Raw genomic sequence first — 27,423 nt, 5'->3', positions numbered from 1 at the left:
TTTCTTGCCACCGTTGTTAAGTGAACCGCTGCAGTTGTTCAGTTAGTAACACGGTTGTTAAGCGAATCTGGCTTCCCCGCTGACTTTGCTTGTCAGAAGGTCGCAAAAGGGGATCACGTGACCCCAGGGACACTGCCACCGTCATAAACAGGAGTCAGTTGCCAAGTGTCTGAATTTTGAACATGTGACCATGGGGGGGATGCTGCAATGGTCGTAAGCGTGAAAAACGGTCATAAGTCCCTTTTTTCAATGTTGTTGTAACTTTGAACAATCACTAAATGAACTGTTGTAAGTCGAGGACTACCTATATCACAATAACAGAGTAGGAAGGGACCTTGGAGGTCTTCTAGTCCAACCCCCTGCTCAGGCAGGAAACCCTATAGTACTGTTTCAGACAAATGGCTGTCCAGTCTCTTCTTAAAAGCCTCCAGTGATGAAGCACCCACAACTTCTGGAGGCAAGCAGTTCCACTGGTTAATTGTTCTCGCTGTCAGAAAATTTCCCCGTGATCACAACTTGTGGGGCCAGTTTCCAGTAAAGCATAAAATAACACCCAGTGGGGAAAAATAGGATCCATTTAAAGATCCTGTGATTTGCTTAACAACCATGCAGTTCACTTAACCACCCTCTAAAAAAGTGCCATAAAATCGGTTCGACTCAACTCACAACTATAACTCTATGATGAAAATTCCGCTTCCAGCGGTAGTTGTAAGCCAAGGATACTGCTGGCCAACCTCCTGTGCAGGAAGTCCTTGATTACAAAGATTCGTTTAGGGACCGCCAGAGTGGTGGGATTCAAATAATTTAACAACCGGTTTTCTGCCCTAATGACCGGCTGGGTGGGTGTGGCCATGGTGGGTGTGGCCAGGGGGTGTGACAGGCAGCACTCCGCCTCCTGCACCCCCCTGGGAGCAAAAACGGGCTGTGGGGGCAGCGCTGCAGCTCCCTGCGTCCCGTTTTGGGCCTAGTAGGTCTCCCTGCACTTACCTATGAGCCAAAATGGGGGGTGTGGGGACTTCTGGGAGGGGAGGGGAGGGGCCAGCCAGCTATTTAATAACTGGTTCGGCCAAAGTGGTGCAAACCGATTGAATCCCACCACTGTTCTGTCCCCGTCTCACACACGCACACAAACAGACAGCCGGGGGTTAAATAAACTGGCAAACAACCAATTCTTCCGATAAGAAGCTTGGCAGCAATCCAGTAGCTGCTTGCCAAGAACTTTACTCATAAACAAAATACACACAGTCAAGAATTGTCCAGTTCGTAAAATAAATCCAAGGCCGATAATGTTGTTTCTAAAGATGCAATGTGACTCGATAGTAGTTAGTTTTGTCCGTCGCAGTCTGAATGGCCACCTCACCCCCTTTTATATCTTGTGGGGTGTGGTCCAGTGACTCAGCCTAATCTCGGGCACGCCTTTTCTTCTGTTGCGCGCGCTTATCTCTGCGACGCTGGCGTGGATCCAGCCAAGACTCATTTCCCTCATCACTGTCCACCTGTGGCTGCGTGGACATGCTTGGCCCCGGCCCTATCTCTTGCCCTTCGGCGGACACCGAAGGTATTGCCAGAGAGGAGGGTCCTGGAGAGGGAGGCCTTGCCAACTCCTCTCCTTCATTCTCGGAGTCCTCTCCTGCCGATGACACAGGCTCAGGTAACAACAACCACTGATGATTGCTCAAAGTTACAACGGCACTGAAAAAGTGACTTGTGATCATTTTTCACACCCGTTGTAACATCCCCATGGTCGTATGATCGAAATTTGGATGCTTGGCCACTGGCTGATATTTAGGACGGTTTCGGTGTTGTGTGATCGCCATTTGCAACCTTCCCAGCCAGCTTCTGACAAGGAAATCAATGGTTTTTTTTCCCCCCCAAATTCACTTAATGATGGCATGATTCGCTTAACAACTGTGGCAAAAAAAAAAAGAGAGATCATAAATGGGACACATCTCACTGAACAATTGTTTTGCTTAGCAATGGAAATTTGGGGGGTTAGTTGTGGTTGTAAGTTGAGGACTATCTACGGCCAATTTCCTGTAATGCTGGCAACGGTCCCCATTTTGCAAAGTAAAAAAAGAATAAATTCTTCTTTTTTTTCCTGTGCCATATCTGTCATTGGACGTTGGCGATCCATGTTGGCGATCCTATTTTTATCAACGGTCAGGGAAGAAATTTGAGCCCCACATATTACTTGCTTTTCCAAATTAAACAGAGCAATATCAAAGTGCTTGAAATGATCCGCGTATAATTTCTTTTGTGCATAAAATTTTCCCGCAGAAAAAAATGCCATTGCTTGTTATTATTTTCATGGCATTAAAAAGTGGACATGTGGCAATTTTCAATAAAATATTAATTCCCCCAACCAAAGGGGAAGAGAGACGGAATTGCAAGCTGCTGCTTGTTAAAAAAAATACACGCAGCTCTTGATTTTAGCCAGTTGGGAAATTAGGAAAAGAAAAGAAAATAAAAATTGAAAGTCAAATAAACACAGTTTTATTACCTGGACTGATCTAATTCTTTTGCAGAAGATTGAAATTTACTATTTTTTAGAGAAAAAGCACAGAAATGAAACTGATTCCTAAATAAACAGAACAATGTGCAATTTAGGTGCAATAAATGTATGATTATCATTTGCAATGAAATTTAACTGAATGGCATTAATTGCCACAGCAGGACACAACGAAATTGTCGTGATTGAACATCTGGTCAACATTAGCAATTGCCCACCAATTTCCATTTCTTTGAAACTCTATTTCTCCCCAATTTAAGATCATAAGAAGCGAGAACAGTCGTAACGGGAGATTAAAAACTCACCGTAATTGTACAATTCAAAAACCCCGAATCTTATGATTCCAGGGAACTAACGAAAAAAGACACAAAATGGGGATGTTTTAAGCGAGACATTTGTGAAGTAAGTTTTGCCCTGCTTTACGATCTTTCTTGTCCCGGTTGTTAAGTGAATCACCACAGCTGTTAAATTAGGAATAATGTTGTTAAGTGAACCTGGCTCCCCCATTGATTTTGCTTGTCAGAAGGTCACAAAAGGGGACCATGGGACCATGGGACACTGCAACCGTCGTAAGTATAAGTCGGTGGCCAAAAGTGTCTGAATTTTGATCACATGCACATGGGGAGGCTGCAATGGTTGTAAGGATGAAAAACAGTCGTAACTCAAGTTTTTTCAGCGCCGTTGTAACTTTGAACGGTCACTAAATGAACTGTTGTAAGTCGAGTAGTGTAGTGTAGCTACCTGTAGTGTAGGAGATGGATCGCCAGGTGGGAGGGGCTGCATTCCAGAGGAGGAAGAGGCAACTCAGCCCAGAGATCGTGTGTGAGAGAATGAGGGCGAAGACAGCTCCTTCCTAACAGTCCCCAGAGAATATTGCAGATTCAGATTAAAGTCGCGTCTTCAGCGTGGCAATATTATTTCTTTTTTTCTGTAGGTGTGAAACGATAAAGATCTCAGCTTGGAAGAATCGCCATGTGTCATTCCTGGTTTGAGAAGAGGGGGTCAACCCAGTGGTGGGATTCAGCTGGTTCGAGCCGGTTCGGGTAAACCGGTTGTTAAATTGCTGGCTGGCCCTGCCCCTTCCTGGAGACCCCACGTGCCCTGTTTTGGCTCCCAGGAGGCTGCAGGGAGGCCTCCTAGGCCCAAAATGGGGCACAGGGGAGTGCGGCGCCCCCCCCCGGCCATTTTTGCTCCCAGGAGGCTGCAGGGAGGTCTACTAGGCCCAAAATGGAGCCCGGGGGGCGCCCCCCCCATGACTTGGCCATAATTTCAAACAGTGGATCATTTGCCAGAGTTATTTTTTTAATCAAGAGAGCAGAGAACATTTGGAGATGGTTTAATGTCTTCGCTGATCAATCATTGAAAAATCCAGATGAGTCTTTTATAAAAAGTTGTGTGGAAACACCATTCTTTTTCTCTGCAGCCATTGGTCCCTTCCTTTTGCACATGTTAGTGTCTTTATGTATTGTTTCATGCTGTCTTCTTTATCTTAATTGTCACAAGTAGGAATTCAAGATAAAGAGCAAGTTAGAAGTCCTTAATTGTACAACATCTGGAATGACTTCATCATATTTTCAGTTCAGCAACTGAATCCTAGACACAGCCAAGTGCAAAAACGCTAGAGAATTCCTGGAAGCTTGCTTGGCATGCAGACAAATCAGCCATCAACAGTCACATAAAGATAAGCAACATCCAACATCCCAACATCCAAAAGAGATAATCAAAAAGCCAAAAGGAAATAAAAAGACCAAAACACCTCCTTGCAAGCATCCAGATAAACAGAAATTAACACTAAGATTAATACTAAACCCATGATGGTGAACCTATGGCACGCATGCCACAGGTGGCACATGGAGACATATCTGCAGGCATGTGAGCCGTTACCCTAGTTCAGCTCCAGCATGCCAACCAGCTGATTTTCGGCTGGCCCCACCCACACCGCCCCTCCCCTCCCAGGAGTCTCCATGCGGCCCATTTTGGATGCCAAGTAAGTACAGGGCTCGGCATTTTTGGCCTCTGCAGGGCCTCCGGGGAGGTGGGGGAGGCTGTTTTCGCCCTCCCCAGGCTCCAAGAAAGCCTCTGGAGCCTGGAGAGGGTGAAAAACGGGCTTACTGGGCCCACCGGAAAGTCGGGAAACGGGCTGTTTCCGGCCTCCAGAGGGCCTCCTGGGGGGGGAGGCTGTTTTTGCCCTCCCCAGGCTCCAAGAAAGTCTCTGGAGCCTGGGGAGGGCGAACAATAGGCCTACCGGGCCCACCGGAAGTCGGGAAATGGGCTGTTTCTGGCCTCTGGAGGCTTCAGGGAGGCCTGCTAGGCCCAAAATGGGGCGCACGGGGGGGGGGGGCAGGTCGTGCATGCATTTGAGGTGGGGTGGGGTGTGGGGGGCATTGAATTATGGCTGTGTGCATATGCGCGTGCGACCACCCCCGCTCCCCGCGCTTTTGGCACGCAGTGGCAAAAAGGTTAGCCATCACTGTACTAGACGAACAATAAAAAACAACGCCTTTTAAATAATACCCTTATCAAGGACCAACCAACTCAGATAAACAATCAAACGGTAAACAACAGCTTAATCAAAGAACCACCAAGAACTTCCCACCAACACTGACAGGACAAGTCACTAGTATATAAACAGGGAGCAAAACCCACTTCCTTCTAGCACTGATGACATTACCTAGTTGGGTCATGAAACGTCTCCAAGAAAACCACCAAACTCAGAGAGCGCCTGGGACCCCACAATCGCCTTCCTCTTCTTCTCCGGAAACCCTTCTCCCTTCTGGCACTGAGGAGGTTACCTAGTTGGGTGATGAAACGTCTGCAAGAAAACCACCAAGCTCAGACCCAAAGGTGTTTTTTCTAACCATGACCTTGATGATTGAGAATCTCCATAGATGTCCAGCTCAGAGAGAGTCTTGTGGCCCGCCATGCAAGCTATGGATTAAGAATCTAACCTGTATATATTGAACTGTCCAAAGGGGAGAATGTTAGGATATGGTTTGAGCTTAACAACTTGTCCAGGCAATATATGTGTTCTGTGACTTTAATATGAATATGTATTGTGTGACTTTAAAGTTTTACTGCTGATTCATTGTAATGCTGAGTCATGCTGTAATTAGATAATCACTGGTTGTGAATGTATTTGAGAAAGGTACTGTAAAGTATTCAGTTGATGATAAGCTACCATAGTGTGTGGAGTTGCTATCATTGTGCTATCATCGTTTGGATGGATCTGCTACCATCGTGGTTTGTTACCAGAGTGAGTTTGTTATTCTAACCAACTACTGTTTGTGTGGTAAGAAGATTTCTGTATCACTGGACTGATTTAACTGGCAAAGACTTGGATTGATTTAAAGACTATGAGATTGTTTTTTCACTATAAAGGAAACTTTTGATAAACCAGTTTGCACATCTCTTATTCATTGCTCTCAGCAACGTTTCTCTGTGCTCTACACTCTGCTGGTTGGTAACACAACAACAATATCCTTAACAAGCGGCCTGGGTGGATCGTGGCTGATCCCGACAAGGAGGCTGGTGTGGGGTCGCGCCAGCAGCCTGCGCAGCTGGCGCTCGCGTCGGACAGCGAGGAGGCTGAAGAGGATGTGGTGCCAGAGGCAGAGAGACTCAGCCTGGGCCTTCAGAACCTCCAGAGGCTCCTTCAAGTGGAGAGAGCGAAGTGGAGGAGCCTCTCCTCAATGCTCGAGCACGCAGGGCTGCCAAAAGGCAGGAGTGGCTACTCAGGAGGAGGAGGTCTCCTCGAGAGTAAGATTTGAGGATAATTGGCCACTCCCTTAGCCTATTTAAGTCGCACGCAGTTAGTTATTTCTTGCTGGAAACAACGTGTAATTATTACAGAGCATTTTTGAAGAGTGAGTGTCTTAATCGTATCTTGTTTTCTGGGCTGGTTGCCAACCTTTGCCGGACTTTGTTTATTCTTGGTACGTTATAAATTTGATAAGGACCTTTGTTGTGTGTCACAATCCTTGGGAATCCGGAACAGAGAGCACCAAGGAGCCTGTAGTTCAGTCTTGAGCTAGATGACCTCCCAAGGTCCCTTCTAACTGCATCTTTCTATGTTCTGAATATTCTCTTCTATAGGTGAGTGAGTTGCAATTCAGGGATGCAATCGCCAAAGCTCGGTAAACGATTTTTTTCTAAGTACACACCAGGAAGAATAGGTAAGTAGCCCACATATTTCCTCAGCTGGCTGCCTTACCTTTTCTACACAGGTGTTTCTTACCTGCAAAAGGAGATCCACACCATTACCTCCTGGCCATCAAACATGATGGTATCTTTGAGGCCCAATCACCCTTTCCTTTCTCTTCGAAGCCAGCCATTCGTATCACCCAATTTGAACTGCATTCGTTCCAACCCTACATAAAATTTCCCTGAAGTCGCACCTGTGTTTTCCCATTATCATCCTTCACTGAACATGCCACAGTCGGCAAAAACAGCTGTGAGAAGAATCTCGCATGCCCAAAGATGGAAGGATACAGGGAGGAGTGGGGTTCAAAAATTTTAGCAACTGGTTTTCTGCGCCATTGCTGGGTGGGCGTGGCCATGGTGGGCGTGGCCTACTCGGCCTCCTGCACCACGGAGAGGGCTCTGGAGGCTTTCTTTGAGCCTCCGGAAGGGTGAAAATGGCCGCCCCTGGACTCCAGAGGCCGGAAATGGGTCCGTTTCCGGACTTCTGGGAGGCCCGTTTTTCGCCCTCCCAGAGCCTCCGCATGGGCACTCCACTTACCTGGCATCCGAAACGGGCTGCATGGAGACTCCTGGGAGGGGAGGGGCAAGGTGGGCGGGCCAGCCAGTCCTTGCAACTACCGGTTCGGCGAACCAGATGTAAAATTAGCATCCGGTTTACCCGAACCGGTCAGAACCGGCTGAATCCCATCCCTGGATACAGGTAATCCTTGACTTACAACCGTTCATTTAGTGACTGTTCGGAGTTCCAAAGCACTAAAAAAATGACTTAAGGGTTGTTTTTCACAGTTACAACCACTGCAACATCCCCCGTAGTCACGTGATCATAACCGACTTTGCTTGTCAGAAGGTCGCAAACGCGGATCACATGACTGACTCATATTTATGACGGCTGCAGTGTCTTGGAGTCACGTGATTCCCCCCCCCCTTTGTGACCTTCTGACAAGCAAAGTAGATGGGGGAAGCCGGATTCATTTAACAACCGTGTTGCTAACTTAAGAAATGCAGCGATTCGTTTAACAACGGTGGCAAGGAAGGTCGCAAAATGGGGCAAAACTCACTTAGCGAATGTCTCGCTTAGCCACAGAAATGTGGGGCTCAGTTGTGGTCGTAAGTCGAGGACTACCTGTACACCAATTCACACCCTGGAAGAAGGGATGCTAGAGATGACAGAATTGATTATTTTAATCTAAGAGAAGAATTTATTATGTTTTATTTCCATCGGTAAATTACTTCTGGATTTCACATTCCAAACTGGGAAAAAAAGAAAAAGAAAGAAAACTCTGATTTTAGGTTTGACGATTAGAATTATGTGTTGTTGCAGGAATGGCTTGAAACATTTAGAAATGTAAAGCAAAAGGTTGAGGCTGTAATAGGAGTGAAATCCAGCAGGTTCTGACAGGTTCTGGAGAATTGGTAGCGGAAATTTTGAGTAGTTCGGAGAACTGGCAAATACCACCTCTGGCTGGCCCCAGAGTAGGGTGGGAATGGATATTTTGCAATATCCTTCCCCCAGAGATGGGGAGGGAATGGAGATTTTGCAATATCCTTCCCCTGGAGTGGGGTGGGAATGGGGATTTTGTAATATCCTTCCCCCAGGAGTGGGGTGGGAATGGATATTTTGCAATATCCTTCCCCAAGGGGTGGGGAGGGAATGGAGATTTTGTAGTATCCTTCCCCTGGAGTGGGGTGGGAATGGAGATTTTGCAGTATCCTTCCCCTGCCACGCCACGCCCACCAAGCCACGCCCACTGAATCGGTAGTAAAAAAATTTGGATTTCACCACTGGGCTGTAATATGTTTGCATTTTTTCAGAGCTGTGAGCAAGCAGTGAGTCTGTTGCTGGGTGGGTCTCCCAGTGAATAATTGGACTATATTGGGGTGATTTCATCGTCTCCCACAAATTCTACAAATTGAAATCCAGCTCTGGACAAATCACTTGGTTACCGAGCATGACCCGCTTTGGGAGATTGGTAAAGTAAAATACAGATAGTCCTCGATTTATGACAGCAACCGAGTCCAAAATTTCTATTGCTAGGAGAGACAGTTGCTAAGTGAATTGTCAGGGATCCAAGTAACAGATCCAACGCAATCAAAACTCTGAGGCCTGGAGTTTCCTCAAAGTAAGAATTTATTAGGAATGCCACATTGGCACAGCTGGTGAAAACCCAACTCTGAAGGACCCGAGGTTTTCCCCTCCCAAATCAAAACTCAAAGTTCTTTCCTTCAGTTCACACATCCATCACACGGTCCAATCAGGTCACAGACCCCACTCCGGCTGGCTTTAGTCCACGCCTTTCAAACACCTGATTAGAACGTCCTTGGCTCCCACGGGAAAGAATGTTATTTTGGCTACAATTCCCCCCCCCCAAGTTATCTCATCTCCCCCCTTACGTTCCCAGAGCAGCAACCGGCTTTGGTGTGGCAGCCCTGAAGACTTTCAAAAAGGTTCCGGGGCTGACATGAATTTTGTCCTATTTTATGACCTTTCTTGCCACACTTGCTGAGTGAATCATTGCGGTTGGTAAGCGAGTAACATGGTTGTTAAAACAAAATCTGGTTTCCCCTGTTGACTTTGCTTGTCAGAAGGTTGCAAAAGGGGATCACGTGATCGTGGGACGCTGCAACCGTCATAAATATGAGACAGTTGATTTTGATCAGGTGACCCAGAGGATGGCTGCAATGGGAATAGAATAGAATAGAATAGAATAACACAATAGAATGGAATGGAATGGAATGGAATGGAATGGAATGGAGTAGAATAGAATAGAATAGAGTAGAATAGAATAGAATAGAATAGAATAGAGAATAGAGAATAGAGAATAGAGAATAGAGGAATAAAATATAGAGAATAGAATAGAATAGAATAGAATAGAAATAGAGCTAGAATAGAGAATAGGATAGGATAGGATAGGATAGGATAGGATAGAATAGAATAGAATAGAATAGAATAGAATAGAATAGAATAGAATAGAATAGAATAGAATAGAATAGAATAGAATAGAATATAGAATACAGAATACAGAATATAGGAATAGAACAGAACAGAACAGAACAGAACAGAATAGAATTCTTTATTGGTCAAGTGTGATTGGACACACAAGGAATTTTTCTCCGATGCAGAAGCTCACAGTGTACATACAAGCAATAAGTGTGGGGGGGGAAAAGGTCATAAGTGGTGTTTTTTCAGTGGTGTTGCAATTTTGAATGGTCACTAAATGAATGGTTGTAAGTTGAGCATTACCTATAAGACTTTGATTCTCTGAATCTCCATTTAGCACATTTTGGAGGCAAGGAAAAAAACAACAACATTTATCTTTCTGATTTCATTTCCAAACCACCAGACCTCGTTTCCAAAGGGGCCCAAACATGATTTACGCTGTGTCATTTCTGCTCATTTATAATACTGGTGTTAATTTTCCAGCTGATATTTTTATCACGGCTGAAACTGTCGTTTGCATACTTGCTTTCCTAGGTAGAAGATGCAAATTTCAGCAAAAGACGCTAATTGCGTCTTTGCACAATTGACATAAATTGTACCCGTAACAAGTAAATCTGGATTGGACACTCTCTGGGATCAACAGATATTGTTCCTCTCCAGCAACCTATTAAACTGATTTTATTGCAACTGAACTATCGTACTCGCATAGAAGTGTACCATAAGGAGGGTCAAAGAAGTCAAGATGGCGGCCGTACCTGTGAGATTAAAGCCCCATGTTGTTAAAACATCTTCTAGTTTACCAGCACAGTAAATCACAAAAAAGTTGAAATAAGATTAAGTCCAACCAGTTTAGGACAGTGATGGCTAACCTTTTCGCCATTGCGTGCCAAAAGCGGGGGGCGCGGGGGGACAGGGGGAGGATGACACGGACCATAGAGGGGTCGAGTGTGCACGTGCCAACAACCATAATTCAATGCACCCTGCACCCTGCACCCCATGCATGCACGCACAACCCCCACTTTTGGCATGCGAGGGCCCGGTAGGCCCGTTTTTTGCCCTCCCCAGGCTCCAGAGGCATTCTAGGAGCCTGGGGAGGATGAAAACAGCCTTCCCCACTCTCCCGGAGGCCAGAAACAGGCTGTTTCCCGACTTCCAGTGGGCCCAAAAATCAGCTGGCCAGTCCATGCATGCGGGCTGGGCAATGCTCGTGTGCCCACAGATATGGCTCCGTGTGCCACCTGTGGCACGCGTGCCATAGGTTCTCTATCACGGGTTTAGGATGTTATGCATATCCAGTGCGTGTGCATCAATTCACCCTCATACATCAATCAATCCATCAGAATAGAGCTAAAAGGGACCTTGAAGGTCTTCTAGTCCAACCCCACCCATCCCCACTCAAGCAGGAGACCCTGTATGCCATTTCTTCTGACCTTGCTGGTCAGAAGGTCGCAAAAGATGCCCTTGAAATGATGTCCCAGTGCCTGGAGGCCGTGCAGATCTGGATGGGGAGGAATAGGCTCAGGCTCAACCCATCCAAGACCGAGTGGCTGTGGTTTCCGACGTCCCGATATAGTCAGTTGGCGCCATCACTGACTATTGGGGGCGAATCATTGGCCCCCACAGAGAGGGCGCGCAACTTGGGCGTCCTCCTGGACTCACGGCTGTCTTTAGAAGGGCATTTGACGGCTGTGACCGGAAGGATTTTTCATCAGGTTCGCCTGATCCGCCAGTTGCGTCCCTTTCTGGATCGGGACTCCCTACGCACGGTCACTCATGCCCTCGTCACCTCCTGCCTGGACTATTGCAACACTCTCTACATGGGGCTCCCCTTGAGGAGCACCCGGAGGCTCCAGCTGGCGCAGAGTGCGGCCGCGCGGGTGGTAATGGGAACGACACGGTGTTCCCATGTAACACCCCTCCTGCGCGAGCTGCACTGGCTCCCGGTGGTCTTCCGGATGTGCTTCAAGGTTTTGGTTACCACCTTTAGAGCACTCCATGGCTTAGGACCTGGTTATTTACGGGACCGCTTACTACCACCAATAGCCTCCCACCGACCAGTACACTCCCATAGAGAGGGGCTCCTCCGGGTGCCGTCGGGCAAACAATCTTGACTGGCGGCCCCTAGGGGGAGAGCCTTCTCTGTGGGGGCACCTACGATCTGGAATGAGCCCCCCCCCGGAGATACGGAGGATCCCAGATCTACACACCTTCCACCGCGCTCTTAAGACCTTTTTATTCCACCAGGAGGGCTTGGCCTAATTTTTTTCCCTCTTTTTAATTACGCAAATTTTAAATTGGGTTTTTAAATGATTGGGGTTTTAATATGTCTTGGGCCAAATTTGTTTAATTCCATTTTACTTGGTTCTTAAATTTTGTATTTATGTGTTTTTACTGTTTGGCTGTTCACCGCCCTGAGTCCTTCGGGAGTAGGGCGGTATATAAATTAAATAAATAAATAAATAAATAAATAAATAAATAAATAAATAAATAAATAATAATAATAATAATAATAGGAGACACCGCAACCGTCATAAATAGGAGTCGGTTGCTAAGCGTCTGAATGTTCATCATGGCAGAGATGCCGCAATGGTCAGAAGTGTGAAAAATCGGCCGCGAGTCACTTTTTTCCCCCCAGTGCTGTTGCAACTGCAAATGGTCGCTAAACAAACGGTCGTAAGTCAAGGACTAGCTGCATTCATTTATTAAACGGATCGATGGAGCCACCCAGCTCGCGGCCAGTAAAAATGGTGGTCTGGGTTGGTTTTGATGCATTGTCTATGCTGCAGTCCGTCCCGTCCCCGTCATGCAGGTGAGTGACTCAGAACTGTGATCCACCCACCTCAAAGCTGTCAATCCCCAGTGGCTATGCTGATGGGGAAGGGGGGAGCATGAGAGTTTCCAAAGCCCCCCCCCCAGCCTTTTTAATGCTACCGGTCCAAAATCAAACCACAAGAATTCAACCTTTTATTTATTTATTTATTTATTTTTAAATTTGTATACCGCCCTTCTCACTGAGGACTCAGGGCAGTGAACAGCCAAGTAAAAGCATAAACTACAAACATTAAAATACAATTAAAAAGATATATATAAATTTGGCCCCATGATTAAAAACAATAACAAACAATTAAAAACATTTTAAAAAGTGTTAGGCCAGCCCGGCTTGCTGGAAAAAGAAGGTTTTAAGGGCACGGCGGAAGGCACCGAGGTCCCTTGATCCCTTTCGTGCATGGAAGGCAAGAAAAACATGTGAAAAAAGAGGGGAGGGGGACGGACTGGGGGGGGGGAGACACGATAGCAGTGTTACAGTATTTGAGGGGCTGCCACAAAAAAAAGAGGGAGTCAAGCTATTTTCCAAAGCACCCGAAGGCCAGAGAAGGAACAATGGATGGAAACTGAATAAGGAGAGATTCAACCTGGAAATAAGGAGAATTTTTTTCTGACTGTGAGAACAATCAACCCATGGAACAGAAGTTGCCTTCGGAAGTTGAGGGAGCTTCATCACTGGAAGCTTTCAAGAAGAGACTGGACTGCCATCGGTCAGAAATGGTGTAGGGTCTCCTGCTTGGATGTGGGCTGGACTAGATGACCTACAAGGTCCCTTCCAACTCTGTTAAATCTGTATCTAATCTGTATCCATCATATTCCATCTCTGCAGCAAGGAAAACTCCGGAGAATTAGAACGATTAATTAGTGGACAACTTCCCTTCAGAAGTTGCGGATGCTTCAACACTAGAGGCTTTTAAGAAGAGATTAGACAGCCATTTGTCTGGAGTGTTATACGGTCTCCTGCTTGAGCAGGGGGGTTGGACTAGAAGACCTCTAAGGTCCCTTCCAACTTATTCTGTTTTTTTATCTTTTTCCTTTTTGTTCCTTCCACTCCCAGCCCCCCCATTTTTCCCCTTCTCCCCCAGATCGTTTGGAGACCAGAAGAAACTCCTTGATGGAATCTCTCCAGGCATCATTAAATACAAATAAAATACATGGAATTATTTTAAATACAAAGTTCACGAACTTTCAGATGGAGGATGGAGCAAGGCAGCCCACAACCTGCCAGGATTATTTGAAAGAAAAAGAGAGAGAGAGATGCAAATCAGATAGAGATTGAAAATGCGGGATTATCCGAAACTATTTTCTATTTCACAGCTGCTGCGCACTGAAGTGGGAACCAGAGAGTGGTTAGCACTTAAAAAAAAGAGAGAGAGAGAGAGCAATTATCATCCCCATTTCACTACAGACACCCAAAAAAGCCACCATCAATTAAGCATTTAAAGAGAATTTAAAAAGACTAAAAATACGAGTCTATGATAACATGCAAAGAAGAAAGTTGTGTAACCTACCAAGAGGCTGCAGGCGAATTGTGTCGGAAACATGAAACTGTCCATCAAATGCTCACCGCTAGCTACAAATATTTACAAATATTCAAAAGCAGAGTTTTTGTCTCTAATTTTTACCTGTTTTCTTACTTCCGGGGTCAGCTAAGGAGATCGGCATTCGTGGACAAGAATACATTTTGTTTTTCTGGATCTGAGTTGCAGATAAGTCTCTTAAAAGAGCTCCTTAGAATTAAATGCTTCAAGTCGGCACCCTGTTGCTCTCAAGCAGGAAAACACATCTGGAACATCTGCAGAGATGCTGGCTACATTTTGGGCAAAACAGCCGTCGATGTTTCAAAACCCAAGAGTTTGGCGAAGTCCCTTTTTTTCCATCTTAACCCTCCTCCATTGATGCTTTCTGCTGTGGAGCGCAGCCAGAGGGACTGCATTAAAATGTTGCAGAAGACTGCTGTCTGTCTGTCTGTCTGTCTGTCCATCCGTCTGTTGACTTTGACTCTGTCCTCAAGTCAAATGCCCTTCCTGCCTGGATTTACCACGTCACTGCAATTTTTTTTTGTTCTGCTCCCCAAAATCAGGCATGAATTCTATGTACAACGAGGGTGCTCCATCGTCCTTAGAATTCGGGGGAAAGGGAACAGGTGGGTTTATTTATTTATTTTCTCCAAAATTTCGGCGCAGGGTTTAAAAGATCCCCTGCAAACCTGCATTTTTGCAGCCAGCTGGCTGATTTGAAGAGTTTGCTTGGTTTCACTGCACTGATTTGATTATTGGCATTTTGGATCAATGGGAGCCACTCCGAGGGGTGGCAGGGACAGAAAAATGGGAAATCAATTCAGACAGACCAGACAACTACTAACCAATTACTTTATACAAGTAAATAAATAGGGCAAATTAAAATACGTTTTTGGAACTGTGTTTCTCCACTCCTGCCTTCGCTGGTTCCTTATCTCTTATTTGCTTTTTAAGGCATCTTATACGGTAGTCCTCAACCTGCAGTATTACACATTTTATTGGTTTGTCGAAATGTAAAATAGAAAGAAAAATTAAAACGATGGGAAGGTAGGGGAGGAAAAAGTGGAAGGGAAAAAGGGAAAGAAAGAGAAAAGCATTGACTTCCGACTCTTTTTAGCACAGTAGATTCAGGTAGCAACGTACAAGCTCATTTTTTTACTTTTGCATAGTAATATATGTAGTCATTTCTACGTAATCCTCAACTTGCGACCACAATTGAGCCCCAAAATCTCTCTCCTTCCATGAGACGTTGGTGAAATGGGTTTCGCCCCATTTTACGACCTTTCTTGCTACCGTTGTTAAATGAATCACTGCAGCCGATTAAGTTAGTGACCCGGTTGTTAAGTGAATTGGGCTTCCCCAGTGAAGGTCGCAAAAGGGCATCATGTGACACCCCCCCCAGGACGCGGCCACGATTGTTAAGTAGGAACCGGTTGCCGAGCATCCGAATTTCGATCACCTGCTGCAAAGGTCGTAACTGTGGAAAACGGTCATAAGTCACTTTTTTCCAGTTTCATTGCAAAATGCTGGGAATTTACCCTGATTCCCATCAACGTCACCAGTTTCGAATCTCTCCTTTTTCTTTTCTTCCCGTTTTACTTACAATGTGTCGCATTCCACATTTTGGGTGCCAGTTTGCAAAATTTCCAGGAAGAGAGAGCGAGATTGCGCCAAAGGCATAAATCCAAAGCCGGGGAAGGAAGAACAGAAAACCACCTTCTGACCTTCTGATTATTCCTGCAATTTGCCGATTTTATAGCCGCTCTCTCTCTCAATCTAGCCCGCATCGAAGGAAAATGAACTCTAGACATGCACAAAGAACTGCGGCCAAGTCTCACCTTTGCTCTGGATAATCCTCTATTGGCAGACTGTGCGAGAGGATAAATTTTTAAGCTTCCCATCCGTGCTGCCTGGCAGCACTCGAGAAATAAGTCAAGGGAACTGACCCTTCAAACACGCCAAATTACAGTTTCCATCCTCTCTGATTTAAATATGATGGAAGTCTCATTTTTTCCAAAGGCAGAACTGAGTTAGGAGAGAGGTCCCATACGGTGGAGAAGTTTTTCCTGGGGGTTACAACTGAGGAACAGCCATCTGGGTGTTCTCCAGGAGGTCAAAAACACAGCCTTCCCTCCCCTTCCCTAGCCTACCCCACAGGCTTGTCGTAAAGGAGGATTCAGTTCCCTCTTTAGAGACAAGAGAAAGAAAGGGGGAAAGCCCCCTTCCGATCAGAAATTCCAATTTTAAGTCACGCATTCTGGGTTAGGGAGCGTGGACCCTCAGAAGCCCGCAACAGAATAGTAACAGAACAACAGAGCAATAGAATAAGGGAGTTGGAAGGGACCTTGGAGGTCTTCTAGTCCACCCCTCCTGCTAAAGTGAGAAACCCTGTATCATTTCAGACAAACGGCTGTCCAATCTTTTCTTCCACAGCTTCTGGTAGGGAATTAGGGGTCCTTAACCATCACTAAGCAATCATGATGTTACCTAGTTTGGGTCTGGCAGGAAAACCAAAAACCCCACATTCCTTCTCCTCCTCTCTGCAAATCCCCCTCCTTTTCAGCACTGATGATGTGATCTAGTTGGGTCATGAAAGGTGCCAAAAAAACCACCCAGGACCCCTCCCCCCACCAGCTACAAATATTCTCCTTGATTGGTAACATTGGGGGGGTTGGATTGTCTCAAGAAAGCAACAAGCTGCGCAGCCCAGCGAGCGATCCAAGCGCCCTTTTGACGCAGGAGCCCCCCCCCCTTGCAGCCTTCCAACTGCGCATCGACGGGGCTTTTGGTTCCCCCCCCCCCCCGCGTCCCAGCTGATCTCTGCGGGATCTCCACGATCCCGGATCTTTCGCGGGATCCCGAGGAACCCCTTTGCCTTGCAACATACACCCCTGCGCTTCGTTTGCGCCGGATCGAGTCCACCCAACTTTGCAGCCGTCCAAAGATGCGCTGCGCTCTCTTTTCTCTCTCTCTCTCTATTCCCCACCCGCCTTCGCTTCTTCCTTTCCGAGAAAAAAAAGTCCCTGCCTCTGTGCGCGTGCAGAGCGCCGGATAGCTGGAGAGGGGCTGGGAAGGCAGCCCCGGGACTCACCTGTCCGGCTCCAGGTAGGTAAGAGGAGTCCCCCACTCCCCCGGCCGCGATGCTTCGGCTTTGGATGGCTGCTGGACAGTCGGAGCCTCCGCTCGTGCGGCTGGAAAAGGGGGCGCCTTCGCCCCGTCGGCAGCCTCCGCCCGGCCGCGCGTCCGCCCGTCTAAAGCAGCGCTCGGGCTGTCTGCGAGAGCCGGCTCGGCCGCTCTTTTAAAGCGCCAGCAGGGGGCGTGCCCGCCCTACCGCGCCCCCTGCCGGCCGCTCTCCCACCCTCCCTTGCAAACTTCAGCGCTTACACTGCGGTTTGCATGCGCTGCGGAGTTCTCCCCACCCCCGAGTTTGGCAGCGCTCTGCACGCGCTCAGAGGCACGCTTCCTCCTGGACTTGGCTTTGCTAAGGTTGGGAAAGGTTGGGAAAGAAAGGCGGCATGGAGTCTAGGGCAGAGGTCTTCAAACTTGGGCAGCTTTAAGACTTGTGGGCTTCAACTCCCAGAATTCTCCCAGAATTCTCCAGCATAGCATAGCTGGCTGGAGAATTCTGGGAGTTGAAGTCCACAAGTCTTAAAGCTGCCCAAGTTTGGGAACCTCTGGTCTAGGGGGCTTAAGGCGAGCAATTCAGCTTTCGGGGGTGGGGTGCATTAAGAGGAAGTTTGAAGAGTGGGGAGCAGAGCTTCCTTCACTGGTGTGTGTGTGTGTGTGTGTATGTATAGATATATATATGTGTGCAGGGGTGAAATTCAGCAGGTTCTGGCAAACCGGTAGCGGAAATTTTGAGCAGTTCAGAGAACCCGCAAATGCCACCTCTGTCTGGCCCCAGAGAGGGTGGGAATGGAGATTTTGCAGTATCCTTCCCCTGGAGTAGGGAGGGAATGGAGATTTTGCAGTATCCTTCCCCCAGGAGTGGGGTGGCAATGGGGATTTTGCAGTATCCTTCCCCTGGAATGGGATGAGAATGGAGATTTTGCAATATCCTTCCCCCAGAAGTGGGGAGGGAATGGTGATTTTGCAATATCCTTCCCCCAGGAGTGGGGTGGGAATGGAGATTTTGCAGTATCCTTCCCCTGGAGTGGGGTGGGAATGGGGATTTTGCAATATCCTTCCCCCAGGAGTGGGGTGGGAATGGGGATTTTGCAATATCCTTCCCCCAGGAGTGGGGTGGGAATGGGGATTTTGCAGTATCCTTCCCCTGGAATGGGATGAGAATGGAGATTTTGCAATATCCTTCCCCCAGGAGTGGGGAGGGAATGGAGATTTTGCAGTATCCTTCCCCTGGAGTGGGGTGGGAATTGGGATTTTGCAATATCCTTCCCCCAGGAGTGGGGTGGGAATGGAGATTTTGCAATATCCTTCCCCTAGGAGTGGTGATTTTGCAGTATCCTTCCCCTGCCACGCCTACCAAGCCACGCCCATCAATCCACACCACGCCCACCAAGCCACGCCCACAGAACCTGTAGTAAAAAAAAATGGATTTCACCACCGTGCCTGTGTATAAATAAAGCTGCCTTGTTCGACTAAGCCCAGTTGAGGCAATGCCAGCTTCCCCAACCAGGCGCCCGCAAGGGTGCGGTATGTGTGTATCCCCCATTCGCATCCGCCTAGCAATCCTGCGGAGGGTTGCAAAACCCGGCGCATCTGGAGGGCGCCAGGTTGGAGTAACTGCACACTCGTCCCGCATGGGGTCCCAGGGGAGCAATTCAAATCCAAGGATGAAGTGTGCCTCTGAGCGTGTGCAGAGGGCTTCCGAGTTTGGGGGGGCGGCTCAGCAGAAAGGAGAAAAGGGCAACCCATTGTACGGAAAAGGATTGCATTGCATTGCTTATATTCACGTTATCCTCACATGAATTACATATTTTCTTTCTTCTCTTTCCAGTCCCTCTTTGGCTATTTGCATATATTTGGGGAGGGGGTTCCATTTACAGAGGCCTCGGCCCCTCTTAACTCTCATTTATCAGCAGTTAAAAAACAATCATCGCAGCAAGACTGTCTTGACTCTTTGTACAGGGAGTCCTCGACTTACAACTATTCGTTTAGTGACCGTTTCAAAGTTACAACGGCACTGAAGAAAGTGACTTAACGACCATTTTTCTTCAACTTCAACTCCCAGGATTCCCCAGCCATCAAAAAGGGGATCACGTCACCCCAGGGACATTGTGACCGTCATAAATATGAATCAGCCATCAAGTTTTTTGAATTCTGATCATGTGACTTTGGGGATGTGCAACGGTCATAAGTGTGAAAATCGGTCGTAAGTCGCATTTTTCAGTGCCATTGTAACTTTGAACGGTCACTAAATGAACTGTTGTAAGTCGAGGACTACCTGTATTTATGACGGTTGCAGCCTTCCCTTGGTCACATGATCAAAATTCAGACACTTGGCCACTGACTCATAGTTATGACGGTTGCAGTGTCCCAGAGTCACAATCCCCTTTTGCAACCTCCTGACAAGCGAAGTCCATGGGGAAATCAGAGTCACTTTATAACCGTGTTAACTAACGTTAACACCTGCAGTGATTCACTTAACAACTGGGGCAAGAAAGGTCATAAAATGGGGCACTGAACAATTGTCTTGCTTAGCAATGGAAATTTTGAGCTCAGTTGTGGTCGTAAGTCGAGGACTACCTGAAGCATCACTGGCTGGGGAATTCTGGGACTTGGAAGACCCCCCCCATCTTAAAAATTGTTGAAGTTGTGAAACGCTGCTTTTGTGGCAATTAGCCTTCCTCGGGATTTGGATATGGGTTTTTATTTCATTTGGGTATAAGAATAGATTGCTGTTACGGGAAAAATACAGTTTCCACCCCACTTGGCTCTCATTTATTTTACAGTTAACGTAGTAAAAAGGTATCGCTGTAATATGATTATTCTGTTTTGATGCTCTTAAAATGCTCTCTTATGTGAAACATGCACTAACAAAATGTAACCGTTAAAGTAGAGGTTTCCTTCGGGGAAAAAGTCAGTCTCTTATTTAGACCTTCATTGGTCTCCGATTTGAATGAACGATGGGAGGATTTAAGGAGGATATGAGGACCCAGATTGTGGGGGCAATAAGCTGACTTTGTATAAATATACAAAAGTATGAAGGCTATTGCTTAACGCATTGTAAGCCGCCCTGAGTCTCCGGAGAAGGGCGGCATATAAATTAAAGCAAAAAAAAAAAAAGAGAGAGAGAGAACAGAAATAGAAATAGATTCACTTAAAGACAGCATGATTCGTTTAACGATGGCAGTGATTCACTTAACGAACCTGGCAAAAAAAAAGTCATGAAATCAAGGGCATATCACTTAACCACCACTGGGGTCGTAAGGCGAGGACTGTTGTGGCCCATCAGCGACCTGTGCGGATTGTAGCTGATTCCGACAGCGAGGAGGTTGGTGTGGTTTTGCGCCAGCAGCCTGTGCAGCTGGCGCTCGAGTCGGACAATGAGGAGGCTGGAGAAGATGTGGTGCCAGAGGCAGGGATTCAGCCAGGGCCTTCAGAACCTCCAGAAGCTCCCATAAGTGAAGAGGACAAAGAGGAGGAGCCTCTTCTCGATGCATGGGTGCTCAGAGCTGCCAAAAGGCAGGAGTGGCTCCTCAGGAGGAGGTTTCCTTGAGAGTAAGACTTGGGGCTCATTGGCCACTCCCTTAGCCTATTTAAGGAAGAACGCCGACTGAAGCAATTTGTAGGGAACAACTTTAGTTCACTCTGCTTCGCGTCTGGATTCTCTGCAAATTGCTTCTGGGCTTTCTGCCAACCTTAGTAAGATTGTTATTACTTTTATCTTTGGTTTCTTGTAGGCTGTTAAGAAAGTTTATTTACAGCCTTTGTTTGGAAAAAGACTGAGTTATTTTAGTAAATTCAGTTTTGTAGAAACTTTGTGTGTGCTGCGTTCTTTGGGATCCGTAGCGGGGGCAGAACAAGGACTACCTGTAGGCTAAATCACCCAGAGAAAAGAAACCAGGGATAAAGCAAGGTTAACCTACTACGGGATGCATGCAAATGATAGTTTGCAACTTATCTAGAGGTTGTAGGAAGTTCTAAGAATTCAGTCTTTTTCATCTCCTTGGGATTGCCCATTTTTTCAAACAGTTTTCTTTGAATTATGTCTGATTCTTCCTTTCCTGACTACAAGCAGTCCTCGCTTTATGACCACCACTGAGCCCCACAATTATGATGCTAAGTGAGACATTCATTGAGTTTTCCCCCATTTTACGGCTTTTCTTGCCACATTTGTTAAGTGAATCACTGCAGTTCTTAAATTAGTAACACGGTTGTTAAGTGAATCTTTCTTCCCCATGGACTTTGCTTCTCAGAAGGTCGCAAAAGGAGATCAGGTGACCCCAGGGATACTGCGACTGTCGTACATATGAACCAGTTGCCAAGCGTTTGAATTTTGATCACGTGACCATGGGGATGTCGCAACGGCCATAAGTGTGAAAAACGGTTATAAGTCAGTCCTGTGGAAACTTCAAACGGCTACTAAACAGATGGTTGTAAATCGAGGATTACCTGTACTCAAATCTTTGTCAAAATTTATTGATTTCTTTCTGATAAATTTTCGTGAACTCTACTAGTATGCTTTTCCTGGGACTAAACTTATTCATTTGTAAATATTATAAGATCCTCAGTTAATTCTCCTGAGCAAAGTAGCATTGGGGATTTTATCTTTTTCCTATTAGAATGACTTAGATACTGATTGTTATTGATTTTTTTTTTAGGATTTGAAGTGTGTGCATTTAGTATTTTTAATTAAGTTTAATCTGCTTTGGGAAAGGCTTTGTTCTGAACAGCAGGCTAAAAAGATATTAAATGCTGATTACATATCAGGATTTTGCGAGTTAAGGAGACCCTCCTTCTTCAGATTATATCATTCAGCTCTTGTTTAAACTCAATTATTATTTTTTTAAAAAAAAAATAAGACCAAAGTCTTCTTAGAACCAAGCCGGTAGCAAAATGCACATATCTGTAGAGTCTTTTTAAGCAGCAATCTGGAAATAAGTTTGCCCCTGACCTCTCCAGGGGTGGATTTTTAATTTAGCAGCCTATCCTAACCGTGGCAAAAAAAAAAAAAAAAAAGGTCGTAAAATCGGGGCAACTCACTTAATGACCGCCTTGAGCATGGAGTTGTCACATGGATGATTTTTTTTCTCCATCTGTAACTGGAGGAGCAGCGTGCAACCATGCATGTCCAGACAGGCGCCTGGAAGGACACATGTTTCTCCTGATGTGGTGCTGGAAGTGGGAGGTTTACTTGGTTTTTCAGGGATATCCGGTGGAACCACCATTGCTCGAAATAATCCCTGGGTGGCAAGAGAACTATCGACTTGGCCTGGCACGGCATGAGAATAGGAAGGATGCTTCGAAAACGGAAGCCGCCAATTTTAGGCTCGGCACAGAGAAAAGCTGCCTTCGTCAGCTTATTAAAGGTCAGGTAGTGTGTTTAATGTAGTGAGAAGTCATTTAGTGCCCAAAGTGTGGTTAATTACCCAGGAATTTATGACAGACCCTCCCGAAGGAGAGAGAATCAATACAGAAGAGGTTACTCGGGGCAGAAGTGTCTGGAGTTTGCAAAATACAGCATAACAGAGTTGGAAGGGACCTTGGAGGTCTTCTAGTCCAGCCCCCTGCTCAACCCCTATACCAGTTCAGACGAATGGTTGCCCAATCTTTTCTTTAAAAAACTTCCACTTTTTTTTTGTTACGTTCACAACTTCAGGAGGGAAGTAGTTCCACTGTCTAATTGTTTTCATGTCAGGAAATTTCTCCTTAGTTCTAGATTGCTTCTCACCTGGATTAAGTTGGTTTCAATAGATAAAATTTTTGTACAGGTAATCCTCAACTTACAACAGTTTGTTTAGCGACTGTTTGACGTTACAACGGCACTGAAAAAGTGACTTATGATCCTTCTTTATATTTATGACTATTGCAGCATCACCACGGTCACATGATGCTGTGGCCCGTCAGCGGCCTGTGCGGATTGTAGCTGATTCTGACAGCGAGGAGGCTGGTGTGGTGTTGCGCCATCAGCCTGTGCAGCTGGCGCCCGAGTCAGACAATGAGGAGGCTGGAGAAGATGTGGTGCCAGAGGCAGGGATTCAGCCAGGGCCTTCAGAACCTCCAGAAGCTCCCATAAGTGAAGAGGATGAAGAGGAGGAGCCTCTTCTCAATGCACGGGCGTGCAGAGCTGCCAAAAGGCAGGAGTGGCTCCTCAGGAGGAGGTCTCCTCGAGAGCAAGGCTTGGGGCTAATTGGCCACTCCCTTAGCCTATTTAAGGAGGAATGCCGACTGAAGCAATTTGCAGGGAACAACTTAGTTCACTCTACGTCGCATCTGGATTCTCTGCAAATTGCTTCTGGGCTTTCTGCCAACCTTTGTAAGATTGTGATTACTTTATCTTTGGTTTCTTGTAGGCTGTTAAAAAAGTTTATTAACAGCCTTTGTTTTGAAAAAGACTGAGTTATTTTAGTAAATTAAGTTTTGTACAAACTTTGTGTGTGCTGCGTTCTTTGGGATCCGTAGCTGGGGCAGAACACATGATCAAAATTCAGATGCTTGGCAACTGACTCACATTTATGACTATTGCAGTGTCCCAAGGTCATGTGATCCCCTTTTGCGACCTTCTGAAAAACAAGGGAGAAACCAGCTTCACTTAACAACTGTGTTACTAATTTAAAAACTGTAGTGATTCACTTAACAACAGTGGCAAGAAAGATTGTAAAATGGGGCAAAACTCGCTTAACAAATGTTTCACTTAGCAACAAAAATTTGGAGCACAATTTTGATTGTAGGTCAAGGTTAGCTATACAGGCAGTAGTTGGTTGTCTTTGTCTGAGACCTGGAAGCTAAAACAGCATTCAGTTAACTTAGTCCTTGGAGAAGAGACCACTCGGCGATCCCAAAACAGCAGGCTCGATTGGGAATTTTAACTGTCCAGGAAGAAGACAATGTGAAACCATTTTTGTATTCTTGCCAAAAAATTTTACATGGAAGGATCTGAGGTTACCTGAGATTCCCCTGAGCATGACTCAAAAAAAGAGGCTGCCTTTTACGTGTCATTAGAGCCGTGTTTCTCAACCTTGGCAACTTTAAGATGTGTGGACTACAACTCTCAGAATTCCCCAGCCATGATGAGTCAAAAACTGAATGTTGAAGTTGCCGAGGTTTGAAAATATTATTCTAGAGCACAAGTCTCCAAACTTGGCAGCTTAAAACTTGTGGATGTCAACTCCCAGAATTCCCCAGGAGAAATGAAGAATTACCATCTTATGCATTCTTTGTTTCCCATATTTCTCTGGAGAAAATCCACAATCACAACTGATTTATTCCAGAAACCAATTATATATATGCTTTCTCCTTTTCTCCTTCTGAGTTCACAACTGCTGATCCTTAAAGAAAGCTCGAATAGGCTGCAATAATCCAAATGGCCAATAGATGGCAAGAAAGGGTGTTCCTGTTTCTCTTTACTGCCATCTAGTGGTTATCAGCAATATTGCTGAGTATAGAATAGAACAGGGGGTTGGACTAGAAAACCTCCCAAGTCCCTTCCAACTCTGTTATTCTGTTGTTACTATTATTATAAAGCAGTCCTTATCTGATAGGACAAAAGGATAAAAATAAATTGGACTTGTATGGTTTAAAACTCGGCAATTTTAAGATTTATGGACTTCCACTCCCAGAATTCCTCAGCCAGCCAACAGATACATTTTCTTAGTTAAATAGCATTATCTAACAATGGCTTTGTTGTGTCTCTTTCCTACCACTTTGTGGTTAACTAGGTTTTTGCAACCCAAAACCCACAGCTCTTTGTGGGAGTTGAAGTTCCTACTGTTAGCAATGAAAACCTGGGTCTCTTTCAGAACCCCCAAGGCAGGAGTGAAATCCAGCAGGTTCCGACAGGTTCTGGAAAACCGGTAGCAGAAATTTTGAGTAGTTCGTGTTACAGGTTTCCAAGGATCTAACCCAATGATTCCAACACGAGGTATGCTTGATTCAAGGTATCTTTATTTATATCATGTTTCTATTACAGGTAATCGTCTGGAATGGACCTGGGACCCCTGGACTGTACCTTTTATACCTGGGAGGCGGAGCTAAGGTAAGGAGGGGTCAAGGGAAGGGTCCGGTGGGTGGATGTTAACCCCTGCTATACCATAGACAAGGCGTGTTAGGCATTTATATCTAACAGTTCGGAGAACCAGCAAATACCATTTCTGGCTGGCCCCAGGAGTGGGGAGGGAATGGGGATTTTGCAATATCCTTCTTCCAGGAGTGGGGAGGGAATGGGGATTTTGCAATATCCTTCCCCTGCCATGCCCACCAAGCCACGCCACGCCCACCAAGCCACACCCACAGAACCGGTAGTTTAAAAAAAATTTAATTTCACCACTGCCCCAAGGTGCTGATATTTTGACACACAAACACATCCTTTGTGGGCACCTCTGCCCTCACCCAAGCCCCTTGCAGACTTCATTTCAACAACTGCATTTGCCCAGTAGGAAGCCAGAGTGAGGATTAAGTCAATAATCAATTTAAACCTCTTTGTGTGAATGGGAGTAATAAGAGCCGTGCCGAATCTTACAACGGACTTCTGAAGCTTTGATTTAATGCTACAGGTTTACAGTTGCTCCAAGCCGTCTACGAAATACGACATTTTCCAACTCTTATCTTGTTATTTGGCGACAGGCCTATATTTTCTCTTAATGGAGCCATTCCGATTTATCTTTCTGTCCTTTGCTCCACCTTGATCTTGATGGCCTTTAATTTCACCAGATTTTTATCCGGATATCCATTTACAGGTTATGATCTCTTCCCCCACCCCACCCATTTCAGACTACCTGACTCCAGCCAATAATACGTTATATATATCCCTGCTGAGTCTTGCTTTCAAAATTTAACTTTTCCCCCCCTTTTTTAATTAGCTATTAACAGGCTCCGTTAGACTTTAGTTGTCCCCCGTGCTCCATTGATACAGAAAAATAAGGAAATAATAAGGAAAGTTTGATGTGAGCAATACTCTTATGGCTGAAATGGTATAGGGGAGTGATCGCGAACCTTTTTGCCATCGCGTGCCAGGAAGGGGGGGAGCGGGGGAGGTTCGCGTGTGTGTGTGCCCACACCCATAATTCTATGCACCCTACCCCGCGCATGCGACCCCCCTCCCCCCCGCTCCTAGCACACGATGGCCCGGTAGGCCCATTTTTCTTTCTCACCTGGCTCCAGATCCTCTCTATGCATCTGGGGAGGGCGAAAACAGCCTTCCCCACCCCTCTGAGGCCGAAACAGCCCATTTCCCAACTTCTGGTTGGAAAGGAAGTGACTTTTTTGCTGTCCCCAGCCTCCAGAGACTCCGACACATGCGCACCGGAGCTGAGCTGGCGTGCCAGGCGATGTGGCTCTGCGTGCCGCCTGTGGCACATGTGCCATAGGTTCGCCATCATGGGTATAGGGTTTCCTGCCTGAGGAGAGGGTTGGACTAGAAGACCTCCAAGGTCCCTTCCAACTCTGTTATTTTATATTCTTAAGTGCTCCAGGTGATAGTTTTGCACTGATCTTTTCTCTCTTTCAAGTATGTTTTTAGAGATAGTCCTCAACTTACAACCATTTGTTTAGTGTCCGTTCGAAGTTACAACAGCAGTTAAAAAAAAATGACTTATGACCGTTTTTTGCACTTACAATCGTTGCAGTAGCCCCATGGTCATGCGATCAAAATTCAGACGCTTGGCAATTGACTCATATTTATGACGGTTGCCGTGTCCCCGGGGTCACGTATTCTCCCCCTTTTGCAACCTTCTGACAAACAAAGCCAATGGGGAAGCCATTCACTTAACAACCATGTTACTCACTTATCAGCTGCCGTGATTCACTTAACAACCATGGCAAGAAAGGTCGTAAAAGGGGGCAAAATTCAATTAACACCTGTCTCACTTAGCAACATAAATTTTGGGCTCAATTGTGGTCGAGGACCACCTGTACGATTGGTTCGTTTAACGACTATGGAGTTCATTTAACAACCACTGCAAAAAGGGTTACTAAATTTGGGGCGGTTTTGTGGTGACCTGCTTAATGACCACCATGACACACAATTTACAAGGCTAAATTGATCCCATCCTCTCAGTTTTTTAATCGTATTCGGTTTTAATTGGGTTGTTTTAAATTCGGGCCAAAATTATTTAATTGTTTTTTTAAATGTTTTTAAATTTTATATGCTATGTTTTATCTTGGCTGTACACCGCCCTGAGTCCCGCAGGAGAAGGGCGGTATAGAAATATAATAAAATAAATAAATAAATAAATAAATAAATTATAGCAATAGCACTTAGACTTATATACCGCTTCATAGTGCTTTTACAGCCCTCTCTAAGAGAGGTT

General features: G+C 45.9%; 1 protein-coding gene across 1 annotated transcript in view; it reads right to left on the bottom strand.

Annotated features, from left to right (window-relative positions):
- Positions 1-27,423, bottom strand: part of NMUR1 (neuromedin U receptor 1) — a 78,714-nt gene that overhangs the window by 7,752 nt on the left and 43,539 nt on the right. The window lies entirely within an intron of this gene.

Source organism: Pituophis catenifer, unplaced genomic scaffold, assembly GCF_029215685.1.
Source record: "Pituophis catenifer annectens isolate HBS135680 unplaced genomic scaffold, rPitCat1.0.hap2 SCAF_6, whole genome shotgun sequence".
Lineage (NCBI taxonomy): Eukaryota > Metazoa > Chordata > Lepidosauria > Squamata > Colubridae > Pituophis > Pituophis catenifer.
The sequence above is the reverse complement of the archived record's forward strand: the minus strand, read 5'-3'. Positions and strand labels throughout refer to the sequence as shown.